Consider the following 19,111-nt stretch of genomic DNA (forward strand, 5'->3'; position numbering starts at 1 on the left):
CGGACACACTCATTGACCTGAGGTCTTTAAAAGACCTGGAATGTGTGTAAGAGGGGAGAAACAAATAATGCCAGCATACCAGAGCTCCTAGGGGGAAAAAATGCCCTGGATACAGCAGGTGCCTAAAATGTGCTTATTGATTGAGAGGGTGGGTGGGGGAATTCCGGATCAAATTCTGTTTGGTTTCCTCATATTTCAAGGTAAAGATGGTAGAGCAGGTGGTATGTATGATATTATTCCTTCCCTTCCCCACATCTGGCACCAGAGCCTATCTGACCCAAACACGAAGTACTTAAGCTCTTCCATGGTTTTTCTAATTTTACATCATATAATTACCCTTAAAAGTTGGTACAATTTATGACATCACGATTGAAAACTTGAACACTGTCTTTGCCTCTAACTAGTTCTGTGAGTTACTTAACCTTTCTGAGCCTCACTTCACTTGTCTACAAAATAGGGGTACTGCAAAAGGTAGCTGTAAGGATTAAAATTTTAAAACACGTGTGAAATTCTTAGCTTGGTCCCAGCGTGTGGTAAGCGCCTTTTGATGCAGTCGGGTCTGTAGGCCAGGAGCTCCTCAACTCCATTCCCGTGTCTCACCAGCCTCACTGGGCACCCAATTATCCTGAGGGTGTCCTGGACCCCCAAAGTGCCTGTCTACTACAGCATTATTAGTCATTCTTCCCCTCCAAACTTAACTGCCCAATTTCCTGTATCCTGTTCATTACTTACTGTTTTCCACCAGATGGCACCAGAGAATGTGGGAAGCCCTTGAGCTCTGAGCAAAACTTCCCAGAGGATTTTGGATTCTAAGGGGGCTTCCTCCAGAACCAAACAAGTCTTTCTTATGAGAAGAGAGGTTTTGTTTTTTGTTTGTTTAAAGGCTGCCCAAAACCACAATGCATGGGCCGTCTTAGCCCTTAAGTCAGGGAACAGCCCTTCCCATACTTTTCATTCATGTATTTCTACCTTCCCCCACCCCTCCTTTCCAGCATTTGGACCAGGAGACCTATTTTTTCTTTTTAAAAATTTATCTTTATTTGTTGAAAGTATTACAAATGTCCCTCTTTTTTCCCCCATTGACTCCCTCCACACCACCCACACCCCCTCCCCCAAGAGAAAGCCTTTCTTTTAAGAAAAAATGTCTCCTGACACACTTTCAAAATGTCTAAATCCTCTTAATCCCTTTGGCTGAGAGACAGCCACTCCACCTGCACTTCTAACCTCTCTGTTTCCCCGAAGTCACTCTCTGGTACTTCCTGGAAAATGCCCCATTGAGGACATTTCTCTGAGGATGGAAGGGGCAAAAGGGAAGATTAGTTAGCTCTGGGTGGTTAGATTTGCAAGGTGTCTTGACTCTAGTCCTCAAAATTCTAGACTATGAGCACTTCCCCTTATACACTAGAATATTATTGGAATAAAATGTTATCCAACGATAAGGCAGATCACTAGTGAAGTTGAGGATGGAAGGAGACAATTAAGAAGGAAAAAGAGCTCTGAGAAAAAGAGGTGGACAGTACTTACTGTGCTTCAGTTTCCACAACTGTAAAATCAGGAAAATAATAGTTATTATAATTCCATTATAATTGGAAAAAAGTTACTCCTTGTAAAGCACTTCTAACAACACATGGCATGTAGAAACTGCTATCTTTTTAAAAATATGTTTTTATTGATTTCAGAGAGAGGAAGGGAGAGGGAGAAAGAAACATTGATGGAAAAAAATCATTGATTGGCTTTCTTCTGCACACTTCCTACCAGGCACGTGCCCTGACCGGGAATCGAACTGGCAACCTCCTGGTGCATGGACGACACTCAACCAACTGAGCCACACTGGCTGGGCAGAAAGTGCTATTTTTAATTGATATAATTGTAGTACTATAATTATCTTATTATTACCAGTCCTTGGTCACACCGAAGCCCTCAGACAGGGTGCTTTAGGAAACTTGTTCCTAGTTCTCCGTCACTTCATTGACTCCAGGTTTCTATTTATCCTGAGTTCTTTCTGACACGTAAGATCTGTGATTAACCCCCACTTTTAGCTAAAATCAATGAGTAGCAAAGGGGCTGGTGACAAATGAGTAGAAAGGTGTCAGAGTGAGCAACATTTAACACCAGCAAGAGAGCTAGGACCTTCTCCCTATTCCCATTTCCCCCCTTCCTTCCTTGCAGTAGCTTTAGCCGTTGGACTCTGCAGCAGCTTCCCTGGCCTGAGTGATTATTTCCTAACCCCACCACATTGTGTCATCATGCACTGTTTTCTGTGACTCAATAATTGTTTATTTCTAGGAGAATGTGACTTTGGGATAGCAGCATTGCATACACCAAGGCCAAGTGTTAATAATAGGTGGCATCAGGAAGTAAAAGGCAAGCAGAGCAGCCCTGATTTGCTCATTTAATGTATTGAGTTCATGCTCCAGATTTTATCTGGAGGAAGGGTACTATATTATAACCAAAGAATATGTGTTAACAATAGCATTGAAAAATACATTGGATTGTATAAATGAAATTTGTTAAGAGAGTAGAACTTAAATGTTCTCACCGAAAAAAAAAGGTAAACGTGAGGTGATGGATATGTTAATTCAATGAGGAAAATCATTTCATAATGTATATGTATATCAAATCACCACATTGTACATTTTAAATATCTTACAATTTTGTCAATTATACATCAATAAAGCTGAAAAACAAAAGTGGGTCTTTCATTTTATTTTACTTGGAGTTTGTTGAATTCTTGGATATATAATTCACATATTTCATCAAATTAGGAAAGTTTTGACCATTATTTCCTCAAATACTCTTTCTTTCCCTTTCTCTCTCTTTTCTATTTCTAAGACTCCCATTATGAATATGTCAGTGTACTTGATGGAGTCCTGTAGATCCAGTAAGAGCTTACTCAGCCATACTGAAGGCATAAACATAATCAATCCCTCCTAGGAGATGTGGATGCCTGATACAATGTAGATAAACAAAGTCACGAGAAGACTGTGGAAATGATGGAAAGTTGGCTGTAAGTTCCTTTAGAAATACTGTTAGGAGGTCTGGTCCTTGAGCACAGAAAAAAAATTGGAGGCCTACTTCAAAAATCATTCACCTTTCTTACACCCCTATACCTTTCATATGCACAACACATCACCATTAATTCTCATTTTACACTCAGTGATTCTCACGGAGGGATGACATACAGCTACTGCACCCCCATGGAGCTCATGGTATACCTCATTCTGTGTACTCTCAGTCCCTCACAGATTCAAATCACTGTAGTGAATGGCATAGTGGAGGCCTAACATATCTCTACCACTAAATCCTTCCCTATATCATCCTGCACCAAAGTCCAAAATGCCCATCAAATGTCATTCTTGGAAGCTGAGGCATTCTGAGGCAGCATGATAAACCAGAAAAAAACTTCAGTTGAGAAGCAGACATATTTAGATTATAATCTCAGCTCTGCTACTTAGTAGCTGTATAACTTTGAGAAAAATCACTTACCCTTTCTCAACATGTTTCCTCAAATGTAAAAAGGGGATGATAATAAAACACACACACACACACACACACACACACAAAAAAAAAACACTTCACAGGGTTGTCCTGAGAATTAAATAGGACAGAGTTTATAGCTTAGAGGTGAAGATGAAGCATAAATCTCACACACTTAATATAGGCCAGTGGTGGCATGAAAAGAGCATAGAAGATTGCAGCCAGGTAAAACGGAATTTGAAACCTGGCTCTGCATTTACTAGCTATGTGACCCTTTCAAGCCACTTAATTACCTTAACTGGTTTCCTCATTTGTATAATGGTGATAAGAACACTTATCATAAAGGACTGTCATGAAGATTCAATGGGAGAACATAAGTGGAAACAAACATGCATGTATGTGTTCTACAAATATTTATTCAACATATGATATGATGGAGATCAGCGCAGTGTAGAGGAATGCTTTAGAAAGGGTGTCAGGAAAGCCCATTATGGGCACAAAGAATGTGATGGAAGAGTTTTTAAAACGCGAGTTTCATCCTTTGAAAATTTTTCCAATTTGCACTATTTCCACCTACACAACTTGTACAAGTTTTTCTCCTTCAAGAAGCACGTACCTATTTCTATGAGGTATCGGCTCCCTATTCACCAGTTCTTTCTTTCCCACAGTCTCTTAGGCTTGCCCTACCCCTCCTAAGCATAAAAGTCTGAGACATCAAGCACATTGCTTTCCCTTATTCAGTAATAAGCCTCTTTTCATTGTTCCTCCCCTGCATTATGACTGTTATTTTGTTTGTAGGAATCCTCTTTATTTTAACCATTTGGGGACAATTTTATTCAAATATAATTAATAAACCACTATCACTGATCACAGGCTGAGCAGCAGGTCTCTTAAGTCTGGTCATAGACAAGCTGCCAACACTGAACACAGTACCTGTGTTTAACCCTGGTCACCAACCAAACACCTAACCCAAGATGTAGCCTGAGCACCTAACTCTGGAATTAGAGACTTAACCTTAATTTCAGACTGAGCGCTTAACCCTGACCCCAGATGGAGACCTTAATTTTATCTATAAACTGAGCCTCACCTCGCCAGGCATGGCTCAGCAGTTGATTGTCAACCTAGGATCCAGGACATCGAGGTTCAATTCCTGGTCAGGGCACGTGCCGGGATTGTGGGCTCCATCCCCAGTCGGGGGCATGCAGGAGGCACCCCATCAATTACTTTCATCATTGATGCTTTCCCTCCCTCCCTCCCTCCCTCTCTCTCTCTCTCTCTCTCTCTCATCTCTCTTCCCCTCCCTTCCTCTCTCTGAAATCAATAAAGATATATATTTTTAAAAATAAAAATAAATAAATAAACTGAGCCTCTTTCTGGCCCTACTCCAAGGCTTTAACCCTGATTAAATTCAGTTCCTGGGTATAGTCTCGTACTTACTGCCTATGTCTGGTCAAAGAGGAAATACTTATGACTGGTCCCAGACTGAGTCTCTAACCCTGATATCCTGCTGAAGCCTTATTATGTCCATTAATAAGCCCTTAATTCATGATACCGAGATCAAACATATCATCAGACATAGCCCCTAAACCTGTCCCAGGCTGAGACTCAAGGCTAAGCTAAAGACTGATCTAACTCTGGGTATACTAAATATCTTACACTGACCACAAAATGAATGCTCAGCATAGATACTGACTGAGCTCTAAACCCTGACCACAGACAGTCTCTAACTCAGTAATAATCTGAGATCTGATCTTGGAAACCAACCCAGCTACAATTTCCACAGACTTAGCACTAACCAGAAAATGATCCCAAAATTGGCAGCCAAATGATTACTAAACTTGGCCTCATACAGAGACCAGAATATGTACAGAGACTGAAATACAAACTTGGCCAAAGACTGTGCCTTAATCCTGGCCAAGAAGTGAAACCAAATCATCTACTAATTTGAGGATGTATTCTGACCACAGCATATGCCCTAATTCTGCTCATAGCCACAGGCTGAGACTTAACTCTGTTCAAAGACCAAGTTCTAAACCTGGCCAGGTACTGGCTTCATAAATCTGACCACAGAATAATTCACTGAACCTGGTACACACTGAGCCCCATCACTGGCTAAGGATTTGGCCGGTAAATCTTATCACTTCTAAACTGTTTACAAACTAAGTCTCTGGCCACAGACTGAATTTCTAACTCTCATCACAAACTGCACCCGTAAGCCTAACTTCCAACCTGAGCTTACAACCTAAAAATAAAACTGATCCACCAATGTGACCAATGACTGATCCTGAATCTCTGAGATACACTGAACTCTCTCATTAACTGCTAGCCCCAGACTGAATCCTTAACCCTAGCCACAGACAGATTCTCAGTACCAGAAACTGAACTGTTCAACACTGGACAAAGACTGAACCCAAACCCTGAATATGAATTAAGGATAAAACAAAAGAAATACTTTTCATATTCTTTACATGATATCTCGCAAGAAATTTAACTTTAACCCTGAGAACAGATGCAACTCACCAATATCTGAGCCCTATTCTTGGCCACAATTTGAATACTGCCCTGGGAAGAAGACTGTAAATACTTCCCAGAATGTGAGACCTGAAGACTAACTCCTAAGCCTGGATAAAAAATAATTCCTGACACTACAGGGCTGAATCAAAATCCTGCTCATATTATTAGACCTAACAATAGGCTAAGACTAAGTAATAACCTTTGTCATGGAATGAGTCTTAAACCTGTAAACAAAGTTCACTATATCATTGGCCATAGACTAAGTTCTAGCATACTGAGGTTGAGCAATCAGTCTGGCCACAAACCTAGCCCTAAATTGGGGACAGATGTATGCATGACACTGGGCACAGTAAGGGTACTAAAAATTAGCACAGATTGAACTCTACTACTGATACCAGAATGCTTGCTACACTAGCCAGAGTCTAAGTCCCAAACCGACAATAGAACATGAACACTCTGAACTCAAACCCTGGCAACAGTCTGAGGCCAAGCCCCTGATTCCAGCCTGAGTCTCTAAACCTGAAGTCAGGTTGGATCCTATGTGTTGTCTATTCTCACACTAACATTATTTGTAGACTGACCTATAATGTCAACAGCCAATCTGAGAAACATATTTACACTCTTAGCCCCAAAACCTTCTTCATAATAAGCCTTAACCTGGCCATTGGTAACCCCCAAATTCTGGTAAGAGCTTAATGAGATACAAAAACTAGTTCCATTTCTATACATTAACAATGATCTGAAAATAAAATTAAGAAAACATCTCATATACAATAGTATCAAAATAACAAAATACAGGGTGTCCCCCCAAAATGTATACACACTCTTTTTCTGATAGCTCAATTGATGTTTCCTTTTTTTTTTTTTTTTTTGGATGTAACCCATTGGAATTAATAATTATTCAAAGTGGGTATATATTTTTTGGGACACCCTATATATAGCAATAAACTTAACCAAGGAGGTGAAAGACATATACTCTGAAAACTATAAAACACTGATGAAAAATTAAAGCAGACACAAATAAGTGGAAAGGTATCCCTTGTTTATGGATTGAAAAAAATCAATATTGATAAAATGTACATACTACCCAAAGTGATCTACAGATCTGATGCAACCCCTATAAAAATCCAATGGCATTTTAAACAGAAATAGAAAAATAATCATAAAATTCATACGGCTCTGAATAGACATTTCTCCAAAGAGATATACAAAAGGCGAACAGGTTTTTGAAAAGATGCTCAACATTATTAATCATCAAGGAAATGCAAATGAAAACCACAATGAGAAATCACCTCACACCTGTCAGAATGGCTATTACCAAAAACACAAGAGATAACAAGTGTTGATGAGGATGTGGAGAAATCAGAACTCATATACTGTTGGAGGGTATGGAGAATGATGTAGCCACTATGGAAAACAATATAGAGGTTCCTCAAAAAATGAAAAGTAGAACTACCATTTGATTTAGCAGTATCATTTATGGGTTTACATCCAAAGAAAATGAAATCAGTATGTAACATTTTTGTTCAAACATTTGATCCACAGTTGGTTGAATTCATGGATGTGGAAACTTTGGTTACAGTTAGAAGAGAAATTAGCCCAAATAAACAACCATTTTCCTCAACCTTCAAATCACTTAAAAGTGCTTAGGTGTCACCATCTATGCCTTGTCCACCTCTTTTAACATGACTTTACTAAAAAGAACAATAGTTTCTTAAAGAAGTGTCGTTATTTCTTATTATTCAAGTTGTATTATCTATCTGTTCTAAATAGTGGCCACTGTTCCTCATGGAAACAGTGTGGCTTTATTATGGGTTAAACAGGCTTCTTCTGTGCTGGCTTAAATCACATTTTTATACTTGTTATGTGTGACACCATTTCTAAGGAAAAATATGACTCCCAATTAGAAACAAAATACACATTTTTTCCAGATCCTTTAAATAAGTTACTCAATCAAAACAATGAAAATTTTAAATCACAATATAAAGTGCTTTCCCCTAAATGCTAACAGCTTAACCAACAGTAAAATAAATCTAGAACCTTCATCTGCTCCCACAAGCACAACCCCATAACCCAAGAAGGGAGATTCCGTTAGCCAGTGCACTCCAAACTACAATACCCAGAATGCTCTTTTCTGTCTGAACGGTGGGCACAATCACAAAAACGGGGTGGTGGTGGTGGGAATTGTGGGTATGTGTACAAACTAGTGTCTCAACTCCATCTCCCACAATCCTCTGTCTTCACTGAAGTCCTCCACCGAAGTCAATATTGGATCAAGCTATCTCAAACTACATTTCCCATGAGGACAAGGACTGGAGAGCTCCGGCTTCCCCGGTGACCAGTAACCAATAGGACGTGCCGCAGTAGGTGAGAGTCCCGCCTCCGGCCCGAGTGCCGAGCCTAAGCCGGCTGGCGCCAGGCGGCGAGGACGGAAGACAGTTCCGTGGCTCGTGGGGCGCGGCGAGGACACTTCCCGCCCAGAAGCTGCCGCACCGGCTCCATTTTCTGCGGCTGTATAAGGAATAGCGCTCCGGTAGCCGGGGAGCTGGAGGTCAGAAAGGCAGAAAGACTGAGTGGCTGTGGCTGGGGACCGTGGGACAGGGAGCCTAGGGAGGAGGGTGCTTCCGGGCCGGTGCCCTCGCGCGCAACTCCGCCCAGCTCCGCCTCTGCCAGGGAGGGGGCGTAGGGCCTGTGAGGCGGGGGTGGGCCCCTGAGCTCTCGCGCCAGTTCCCTTGAGGGCGCTCTTCCTTTTTTCTCCAGCTCGCCCTCCGTGCTTTTCTTCCACGGACCCCCACTCCCGCCTCGTGCCTCCCCCCGGAGGTATGAAGTTAGGGTTCTCGACCAGAGTCTTCCGTGGGTGGCCTCTGGACTCTCCTTACCGCTTGGAGGAGTTGGGTGATCTCTTTCCTCTAGTCCCTCAATTTAGGTTTCAGGTTTGGGCGCACCCCCCTCCCAGCGCACACGCCTCCCATTTTCTCTGGAGGCGGGGGAATTCCTTGCCACGCCCAGGGTATTACTTTTGGCAAATTTTTCAATGTCTGTCTCACGGATGGTGAGAGAAAGATAGTCGGCATTTTTTTATTTCTATTTTTTGGCCCCTCCAACCACCCGCCCCTTCCCTAACGAGGTCTTTGGAGTGGAAAAGGTTTCCTTTCCATTTTCAGAAGGGATAGGGAACCGAGGAGGGAAGGAATCGCACTTTTGAGATATGTGTTTAAGATTCAGTGCAGTGTTCTGATGAGAGTAAAGGGCAAGTTAGACATATTTTTAAAACAGCGCCTTAGGGGTTTCCAGCAAGTACTTTTAGCATTAATGTGGACAATTTTTTCTGTGGCACACCAACTACAAAATAAAGTAGGCTGTGGGAAACAGACTCCATCAATGATTTTAGTATTACAAATGCGTGAAAAAAGTTTTGAGGCATTAGTGGAAGGGTATACTTATAGAGTGGGGTGGGGGGCCTGACCTATGGAGTGCCAATCCAAACCCTGGAAGTGCTGAAGGCTTGAAACCCTCAGCTGTCTTCAGATCAATCCTGGTAGGCTTTGTGAAGAGGGTGAATTTTAACTTGGCCTCCAGAGGAAATTTGAAATGGGCAAAGAGGAGGGAGAAAATGCTTCCTGATCATACTAGGATTGGAATTTCAGAAGGGTAGATAGAAGAGGGAGCACTTGTGTGACAAGTGGGCTTGCCTGAATGGAATAAAAGGTGTCAGCAGGTTTAAACCGTACAACTCAACAAAACCTCATCTGCGCCCTGCATTGTGCGCCCATCGCCCAAAGGAGTCTCTTTCTGATGGTTTTGTGAACCAATGTCACCCCAATAAATTCAGTTTTTTTAAAAAGATGTCAGCAAGGATAGATTGGGAAAGAAATAGTGTTAAAAGTTTTGGGGTCATAATAGGACACTTTGAAGCATCCACATGATTTGGATATTATTCTGTATCAAATAAAATTAAAGACAAAAAATTAAGATTGGGTGATTTTTGTTTTTTCATCCTAGGGGAACCTGATTTGAGATCAATTCTTGGAGAACACAAAGAAGTGTGGTGGTATGTTCCAGGTGTGAGTTTAAACCCCAGAATAACTTTATCATATACACTGTTTTGTTTGTGGCTAGCTGCACTCTATAGTTGTCAGTTTTAAAGCTTGGTGACAGATTTCTTTTTTTAAAATTGATTTCAGATAGAGAGAAAAAAACCTGTGTCAAACATTAATCTGCTGCCTCCCCAGCATGCCCCAACTGGGCATTGAACCCGCAACCTGAGTCTGTGCCCTGACCAGGTATCAAACTGGCCACCTTTTGGTGCACGAGATGACACTTTAACCAACTGAGCTATACTGGCCAGGGCACAAATTTATTTTCTTAAGAAATTCATTTCCTCTTCTGTGCATTACATTATCTGAATTGTAGGCATTTCAATGGGTGACAATAATGACTATTAGTTATTGAGCCCATATAATGTTCCACACACTATCATAAGCATTTTGTTGCATTATCTTAACAGTCTTATGAAATAGGTACTATTCCCATTTTTCTAGAAGAGGAAACTAAAATGAAAAGCAACCTACCTAAAGTCATGTAGATTTTAATGAGTTGAGTTGGGGTTTGGGTGTGCTGATTTCTGACTGTAGAGCCCAGGCTCTGCCTACCATGGTTTCCTGGTCCTGCTGTTCACTTTTGTTCTTGACTTTCTGTTTGCGGTAAGGAGAAATTTTTGTGAGGTATAGACGATCATCTTGGCAGAAACCCAAATGATTCACTCTTATTTTCTATGTCAGTATGTGTCTGCTGTAAAGTAGCTGCCAAAACCAAATTAGCTTAACTGCTATTGCAGCTGTAGCTAATTGTGTCTGCCAAAACTATAGTCAGTATGGCTATTTCTGAATTAGATGATTCTCTTTGTAAAACGTCATGCCTCTAAGTTCTTTGGACCTGGACAGACTTTGGGTTTTATTTTATTTTAGCTTTTATTTTAAGTGACCTGGGTCACTAGGTCTCCTCCATTACCTTTGCCCACATGAAGTAATGGTGTGAGTTCTCCCTGGTTCTAGCTGGGGAGATAGAGGCCCATAATTCTGAGATAATGTAGTTTGTAGTATAGCGGAGACAGGCACAAAGTGCTATGGAAGGATAAAGGAAGGAGTGACTGACTATAAGGGAGAGTCAGGCAAAAGGCTTCTGTGAGGAGGTGACATGGCTGGTCTTGAAGGATAATGACTTTGCCAGGTAGAGAAGAGTGGAGGGGAGGTGTTTCAGACAGAGGAGCAGCCTGTGAGAGACATGTGGTTATATAAGAGCAATGCATAGCCATTCAATACTGAGAAGTTTAGCATGGTAGGGGTGCAGATTGTTTGGCAAAGGGAAGGTATAATGGCAGAAAAGTCTGGAAAGATAGGTTGAAGCTAAGAAGTTGGGATGTGCTCCCACAGGCCAGTGTTTCTCAAAATGTAGGGCATCTGCCATCGGTGGTTATGTTGTACTCCCACAAATATTTTAAATATTACTAATTACATATTCTAATGTGTCTTATAAAAGGTGAAACTGAATTGCATCATCAAATATAAGGCTACTTAGCACACAGCTTAGTAAAAAAAAAAGTGAACCAGTTTTAAGTTGATTTAAAGACAAATATAAGTACATGTGGTATATGAATTTGGAAAATCACCAAGTAATACTCAAATGATGGGAATTTAGGAAATGCTACTCTAGGAAAAAAAAAACAAAACATTAAAATGTTTCAGAAGAAGAACACCATGATCAGCTTTTCACTTTAGGATACACTGGAGGGGGACATGACCAGTTAGGAGGCCGGTGCTCTGTTCTACAGAGAGATGATGAGCTGAGGGAGCAACATAGATGAGGGAATAGATTTTAGAGACATTTAGGAGGTAGAATTAGTAGGACTTGGTAGATATAAATATTATTATTCTATCAATGTCATCAAAATTATTTTAAAAGTCTGTATGCCATTTGTTTGTTATCCTTCATATTCTAAGATGAGCATATTATTGCCCAGACTGGGTACATATATTCATTAAGGTAACAGTGGAGACTGCTGTCATAAATGGGTTTGGATTGCACACAAGCATCTTCACTGCCTTACCGAGTGTCCTTGAGAGCAGTAGCACAAAAATTTGAGGTGCTGGTAAGGAATATGAGTATGATCTGTGACCCTTAGCTATCTGAGGAATTTCTTGTCCTCCAAGACTCAGCTCAAATATCAATACCTCTATTAAGCCTTCCTTGCAATCCCCCCCCCACACACACACGCACACACATGCATGCATACATGAAGCAGTGCTAGGCTTCTGGCTTCAATAGGACCATGCACTTACCTCTGTACCACACTCTAGTGTGTCAGTCTGTGAATGTCTGTGTCCCCCCTAGACTGTGAGCTCCTTGAGAGCAAGGACTAGCTCTCATTCATCTCCATACCCATAGCATCCAGAACAGCACTTGGCACGTGGTAGACACCTAATAAGTGATTATTGGATGAAAACAATGGATCAACATATTTACATGAATATAACTCTGGACCTTGTAGTGCCAAGTGCTACAAAATAATTAGCTACATTTGCTGCTTTCACTGAATAAAGCAGTAAATTAAAATGAACTGAATGCACAACTCCACTAGAGGTTTCTTTTATTTTTCTTCATTTTTGACCCGCTCTCCTGTAGTTACCTTACCTTTTTTTCTCATCATTTATCCACCCAGCCACCTGTTCCTTAGGCCTGCCGATTGCTCTGCTGCTCTTGACAGAGTTCACATTGCTCCTGCCCTGATACTCTGTCAAGGATCCATCCCTGCTTTACACCCACCAAGTCCAATTGACTCCATCCAGGAAGTCGTTTTCAAACGGGTCTCCTCCTAGTTGTAGACCAAGGGTGGGGAACGTCCAGCCTGCAGGCTGTATACGGCCCTTGAAATCATCTGGTCTGGCCCTGCCAAGGCAACAGCAGGCGGGACTCAAAATTCAATAAATCTAGGAGCTTTTTTCATAGCTAATTTTTAAGTTGATAATTTTGTATGGCCCACGAATGATGTTATAAATATCCAAGTGGCCCTTGGCAGAAAAAAGGTTCCCCACTCCTGTGACACTGCTAGTGGAACTGTAATTTGATACAGCCCTTCTGGAGAGCAATTTGTCAATATGTGTCAAAAAATTAAAATTTAACATAGCTCTCAACCTACCAATTCAACTTCCAGGGTTCTGTCTTGAGGAAATAGATGTGATTTTCCAAAAACTTAGCTCTCGGTATATTTTTTTTAAATAGCAAAAACAAACAAAAAAATGTTTATAACGACAAAAACATAACAGAAGAAAAAAACATTTTAAATATCCAATACCAGAGGTTTGAATTAAATCAATTACAGTACATCTATACAATGAATTACTAATTACTCATGTAAGTGGATGTTACCAAAAAATATTTAGTGATGTAGAATGTTGTTTATGATATATTAAGAGAAAATTCAGCTTATAAAGTTGTCAGATCCTAGTTTAAATGCACTCATATCACACATACATCTGTGCGTGCATAAATAGGATAAATTCTGTAATGTGAAACAAAAAAAATTAATAGAAATCTGCTATAAAACTTAAGATTACATATGAGTTGTATTTTTAACCTTTTGCATATTTTTATTTTCTAATCTATAATTATACATTGGTTGATTTTTAAAAGTTATTTAAAAATATTTTCCCGGTGTCTACCCTTATCATCATTGCCTTAGTTTGGGGCACACTGCCCCATCCACACACACACACACATGACTTATAGTCTGGATTACTACTGCCTCTAGCCTGCCTCCCTTGCAATCCATTCTCCACCAAGGCTGACAGAATGATTTCTCTAAGTTGCAAATCTGAAGCTATCTGGCTTTATATAAAGTAGTTCAAAGCCTGCCCATTGTCCTCAAGATAAAATCCAAACTTCTTAGACTGGCTTATAAAACCCTTGAAAATCAGCTCTCTGCTTTTCTCTCCAATATCACTTCTTCCTCCTACAATTTACTTTTTCTTAGGGTCTTAGGCCACTGCCTGCCACATAATAGGTGTTTAGTTAATGCTAGCCAAATGCCGATGTGGCTTGTATGGGTCAACTATTATGTGCCAGGCAACCCACTAGTACTTCATTTCATCCTCAGAGTAAAAGTGTTAAATACATAAAAGTTATTTTTATTTTACAGATGAGGAAAATTAAATAAAAGTGGGAAGAAGAAAAAAATAATAATGAAGAATACTTTTTAGAGAAGAAATATACACTGTCTGCCACAACACAGCTCTCCTTATTTTCCTGCAGCCCTTGCCAGTCTTTGTCAGTCAGTGTGCAGGAAAAGAGAGTTTGTTCTTTCCCTTGGGCAACTTATATGTGACCACAGTGTCACAAGCACAGTTCAGACTGACATGATCTCATGTCACTGTTCATATTGTGCTAATGTACAGAGATAGTTCCTTCCTGTACATAACACTTCATGCAGGAGAGAAGGAATAGCTCCAACTGCTATGTTTTTCTTCTGTTTTGAAATTCTGTCTTTTGGGATGGGGATGTCAGCAGAGAGCTACAGAAATCTATGATAGAATTGAATGTACAAGAAACAATGTGCCTCATGGGAGCCAATGTCATTGGTTAATTTATTTTTTTAAATGTCATGTAGATGTATTTTCTAGCAATCTGTCCCCAGGGAAGGCCTAGGTTGAATTCAACTGTTAATCCTATTTACAGAATGCAGCCCATGCGTGCACTATATTCTTGCATTGTTAAGTGATCTTAGACATATGTAGTGGATTACTGTAATGACATAAATCAGGTGAATATGGGATATCTGATTTTCTCTACAAAAATGTATTGGTTTTCATAGTGTCATTCAGGATTCTGCAGTGTGGTCTTTCCTACATTTTCCTTATAAATACAATACCCATTGTGCAAAAAAAAAAAAAAAAAAAAGGATGCTCTTTAAAGGATAGAAGTCCTAAGCATGAATCATCTGTATAAAATGATATTATCTTGTAATGATATTATCTTGTAAGGAATGGTCACTTTTAAATACTCCAGAAAAAAATAATTTGTATTTCTCCTACTCTATCATCGAATAAATTGCACATAGAAATGAAAGATAGAGTTTTAATTCATTTGATGAATTATTGTGGGCTTACTATGTGCAAAGCACGCTGTTAGACACTGTACTAGATACTTATAAACACTCCCTTTAATGACAGAGAGAGAATATGAATCTAGCATACATACAAGAATGAGTGTGCAAGAGAAAGAAATGAATAAAAGAGAGAGAAGACATTTAACAACCAGGCCCATTCTATAAATGAAAATTTACCCAGGTGAAAATTGGGATATATGCCAGTAGGAATTTATTCTTCTTTTCCTGTCTCTTTTATCTGTGGGATATATAGGAGAAAATGAACAACCAGATAGTTGATAAGCAAATGATCTACTTCTCTGTTTACAAACAGTTTGAGAGATGGAACAGTGACTTTTGGTGTGTCCAGCCCTGCACAAGCCTGCTGGTGATGTGAGAGTTACGGCTATGTCAGCTTTTCCAGGGTTTCTGTCTCTGCTACAGAGACTTGGCAGACACCTCAGACAAATTTTATGTCTCTTAAATCTTCCTCAAGCTAGGCTTGGCTCTTAGATTTATATGTACAAAAAAGTGAAATGTTTGCCAGTTTGACATTCTGAAGATCAAAACAGACTCCATTGTATAAAAATTCAGAATATACCTCAGTTAAGTCTACAGATAAAGCTAATTGCTTTTGCTATTTGTTTAAAACAGCCAAAATGTTTACTTTCCAGAAGTGGTGACTGATCATGTCTAAAGATTTATATTCCAGGCTTCAGGGGTGCTTCCTCTTTTTCTTGCCTACAAAGTGTAAAGTTTTGCTAAAGTCTTCATTTTCCTTTTTTGCCTTTACTGACACATAGTTTAAAACAATGTAGGATGGGAGATGTGGTGAAATATATCGGCAATCTAGTAAGGGGGGAAAAAAGAAAAAAAAGATTGTTTTAATTAGCTCCACCCTGTCCCCCTTCTTGGCTCTCAGTTTTTCAGTGGCCCCTTACCCACAAAATGCTGCTCCTTGGCATAATAAGGATAAGTGAGAATAAGAACTGGAGAACTTTCAGTGACTACCCATTAACAAGGCTGGTCCAAATGTGTCTATCTGTAGGTGGAGCACAAATGAAAGTTTGGCTGTAATTCAGAATAGTTGAACCACTGTGTGGAGAATGTTATGTAAACAACATCGCCTCAGTGGTAAACTGTGAGAGGTAATGATGAGGAAATCCCTAGTAAGGGCCCTTCTCATACGCTCCAGCTGCTCTTCTTTTAAGCCAGCAACAACTGTCAGTAAGCTTCTGGGATCGATACTATCCCTCAGTAAGGCCCCATAATATGCCCTCCCACCATTCCTTCTTCAGTCAGGTCCTCAAACACACTTCACTAGGATTACTTTGGTCACATAGTGTAATTTTCACCTTTAAGAGATGCTGAATTTGAATTCAAGGAGCACTTGATATTCAAGCTCATTTATTCAATAGTCGTTTGAGCACATATACAGCACCAGACCCTATGCTAAGTGCTGGGAATACAGTGGTGAAGTAGAAGTCCCTGGCTGCCCTTATGTAGCTTACAGTCAAGTGTGGGAGATAGACACCCAAAGTAATAATTATATGCAGTGAGGAATGTGCTTAGAGAAAGAGGTGTGTATAAGGTGCCCTGGGATCATGATGGAGAGAATTACTGCTTAGGATGGGCAATTTACAGACAGGAGTCTGTGCTAAATCACAAAGGGCGAGTGAGCATTTCCTAGAATCTAGGTGGATAAAGAACTGGTGGGCAAGGATTCCAGGCGGAGGGACCACCAGCACATGAGAGGCAGTCACGTGTAAAAATGGGTAGTTCAGAAAAAGCAAAATACTGCATGTGAACTACTGGGAATGTGGGAGAAGGGAGAGAATAAGAATCTGGAAAGGTATCCTGTGGTCAGTTGGTGAAAGAAGTCTGCTTTTTAAGGAGCTTGGCCTTAATCCTATAGGCAGAGGTGAGCCAGCACAGGGTTTAAATGGGTGAGTAACAGGATTGGATTGGAGGATGGGCTTTACGGGGAGAAAACTGGAGACAGAAAAGTCCACCTATTTGGCAGTCTTTGAGAGTTCTTACGCTATTCAGCAGTGCCACCTCTGCTTGGTTTTCTTTCAGCATACAAAGATCACTTTGAACAGTTGCTTCCTTCTACACAGGGGACATACCTTCCTGTACTCCTTCTCATGTTGCTTTGCTGAATATTCATTCTTTCCAGCTCAAATCAGTGATCCCAGTAGAATTTGGGGCTTGATTATCATGAAGAAAATCAGACTTTCAAAGCATAGCAGGTTGGTTAAAAAAACTCTATTAGGCGCCCGGCCAGTGTGGCTTAGGGGTTGAGCTTTGACCTAGGATCCAGGAGATCGCGGTTCGATTCCCCGTCAGGGCACATGCCTGGATTGTGGGCTTGACCCCCGAGTAGGGGGTGTGCAGGAGGCAGCCGATCAGTGACTCTCTCATCATTGATGTTTCTCTCTCTCCCTCTCCCTTCCTCTCTCTGAAATCAATAAAGATATATTTAACAAAAAACCCCACCCCTATGAGGCTTACTTATTGCTTACTGAGTCAGCTCCCCTTGGGGGCTGGGGGAGGAAAAAACAGAGGCTGAAAAGATGGCAAGAAGTGGCTGTTTAAAACAAAATGCTCAGCATCCAGAATGTTGGAAATCCCTAAAGGCCATATCTAGATATGGGAAATAGGTATAAGAGGCAGAACTATATGAGTATAAAACAAATGCATATTGAAGGTCCCTGTGCCCAACCAAATTGCACTATCTAGCCAGTTTTAGAGCATGTTCTTTCTCTAACTCATACTGTAAATGGCTTCCCATTATCCATAGGATGACGTCCAAACTCTTTAGCCTGGCATTGAGTACTTTCTGCAGTCTGGCTTCGACCTACCTTTCCAGTTTTCATAGTTCTCTCTTAATGTCTCTGCTCTAGCCAGTCATTCTTTCAGACACTGCTCTGGCATTTCCTCACCTACTTTGTAAGCCCTCTTGAGGCAGGGGCTATGTTTTGTTTACCTCTTTGAATCCCCCACAATGCCTAGCACAGTATCTTGCATATAGTAGGTACCTAAGGTATACCTCTGGGTTGATTACTGTTCTCCCAATTCTTTCCAACTTTTCTGTTACTATTTGACCTAATACCCTCTCTACTGAAAATGGCAACACTAGGTGAAAGGAGTCAGTGTTCAACAAACTATCTTTTAACTTTTGATTTTGAAATAATTTTAAAAATAGAAAAATTACAAGAATCATATAAGGACTCTCATATGCCATTCACTTGGAATTACCAATTTTTAACATTTATCCCTAAAAGACTTATTATACTCTACAGAAATATGATTATTTTGTTCTCAAACATTTGAGGTTGAAAAAGCTGTACCCCTTACCCCTCTCATTTCTTCTTCAACCTCTTATGATGACAAATTTTAAATATACAGAAAAGTTGAAAGAATTGTACAGTCAACACCCATATACCTACTATTTAGATGCTGTAATTACCAGTTTTTTATTTGCTTTATTGCTTATCCATCCATCTTTTTATGCATTTCAAATTAAGTTGCAGACAACTATATATTTCTTCTCAGTTCTTTAGTATGCATATCATTAACTAGATGAACAAATTATTTTGTGCTCTGAAATCAACCAAATCATCCAGTTATACCTGCATTTACTGTCTTGCCAAAACTCCGGTCTACCTGTGCATCTTAGATCTGTTTGGCCATAGAACACATGTCCCTTGATTAACTTTTGGATGCCCCTCCACTTCACCTAGTGCAGTGCCAGGCACACATTACAGAAATACCACTTGATGCTGATGAGTGGAAACAGAACTAGAGCCAGGGGAAGAATCACAATAAAACTAGATTAAATTGAAGGAGGTGGGGAGTATATGAGAAGAGGGCCACAAGTGAATGGCAGAAAGAAAAGCTAGGGCTTGAAGAATTGGGGGGAAAGGGAGCTTTACTTAGCCCACCTAGTACTTCTAGCGGTACTTCTATCTGCTACTT

General features: G+C 40.3%; 1 protein-coding gene across 6 annotated transcripts in view; it reads left to right on the top strand.

Moving 5' to 3' along the window:
* Positions 1 to 8,351: 8,351 nt before the first annotated feature.
* ENOX2 (ecto-NOX disulfide-thiol exchanger 2) overlaps positions 8,352 to 19,111 on the top strand; it is a 300,480-nt gene continuing 289,720 nt past the window's right edge. For 2 of the 6 annotated variants that reach the window (XM_081126179.1, XM_081126171.1), the window contains exons 1-2: positions 8,758 to 8,811; positions 9,994 to 10,053. The gene's annotated coding sequence lies outside the window, so the exon portion shown is untranslated. Of the gene's footprint in view, positions 8,543 to 8,757; positions 8,812 to 9,993; positions 10,054 to 19,111 lie in introns of those variants that run through there. The other 4 variants (XM_081126176.1, XM_081126174.1, XM_081126177.1 and 1 more) reach the window with 4 other exon arrangements.

Source organism: Miniopterus schreibersii, assembly GCF_964146895.1.
Source record: "Miniopterus schreibersii genome assembly, chromosome: X".
NCBI classification, from domain to species: domain Eukaryota; kingdom Metazoa; phylum Chordata; class Mammalia; order Chiroptera; family Miniopteridae; genus Miniopterus; species Miniopterus schreibersii.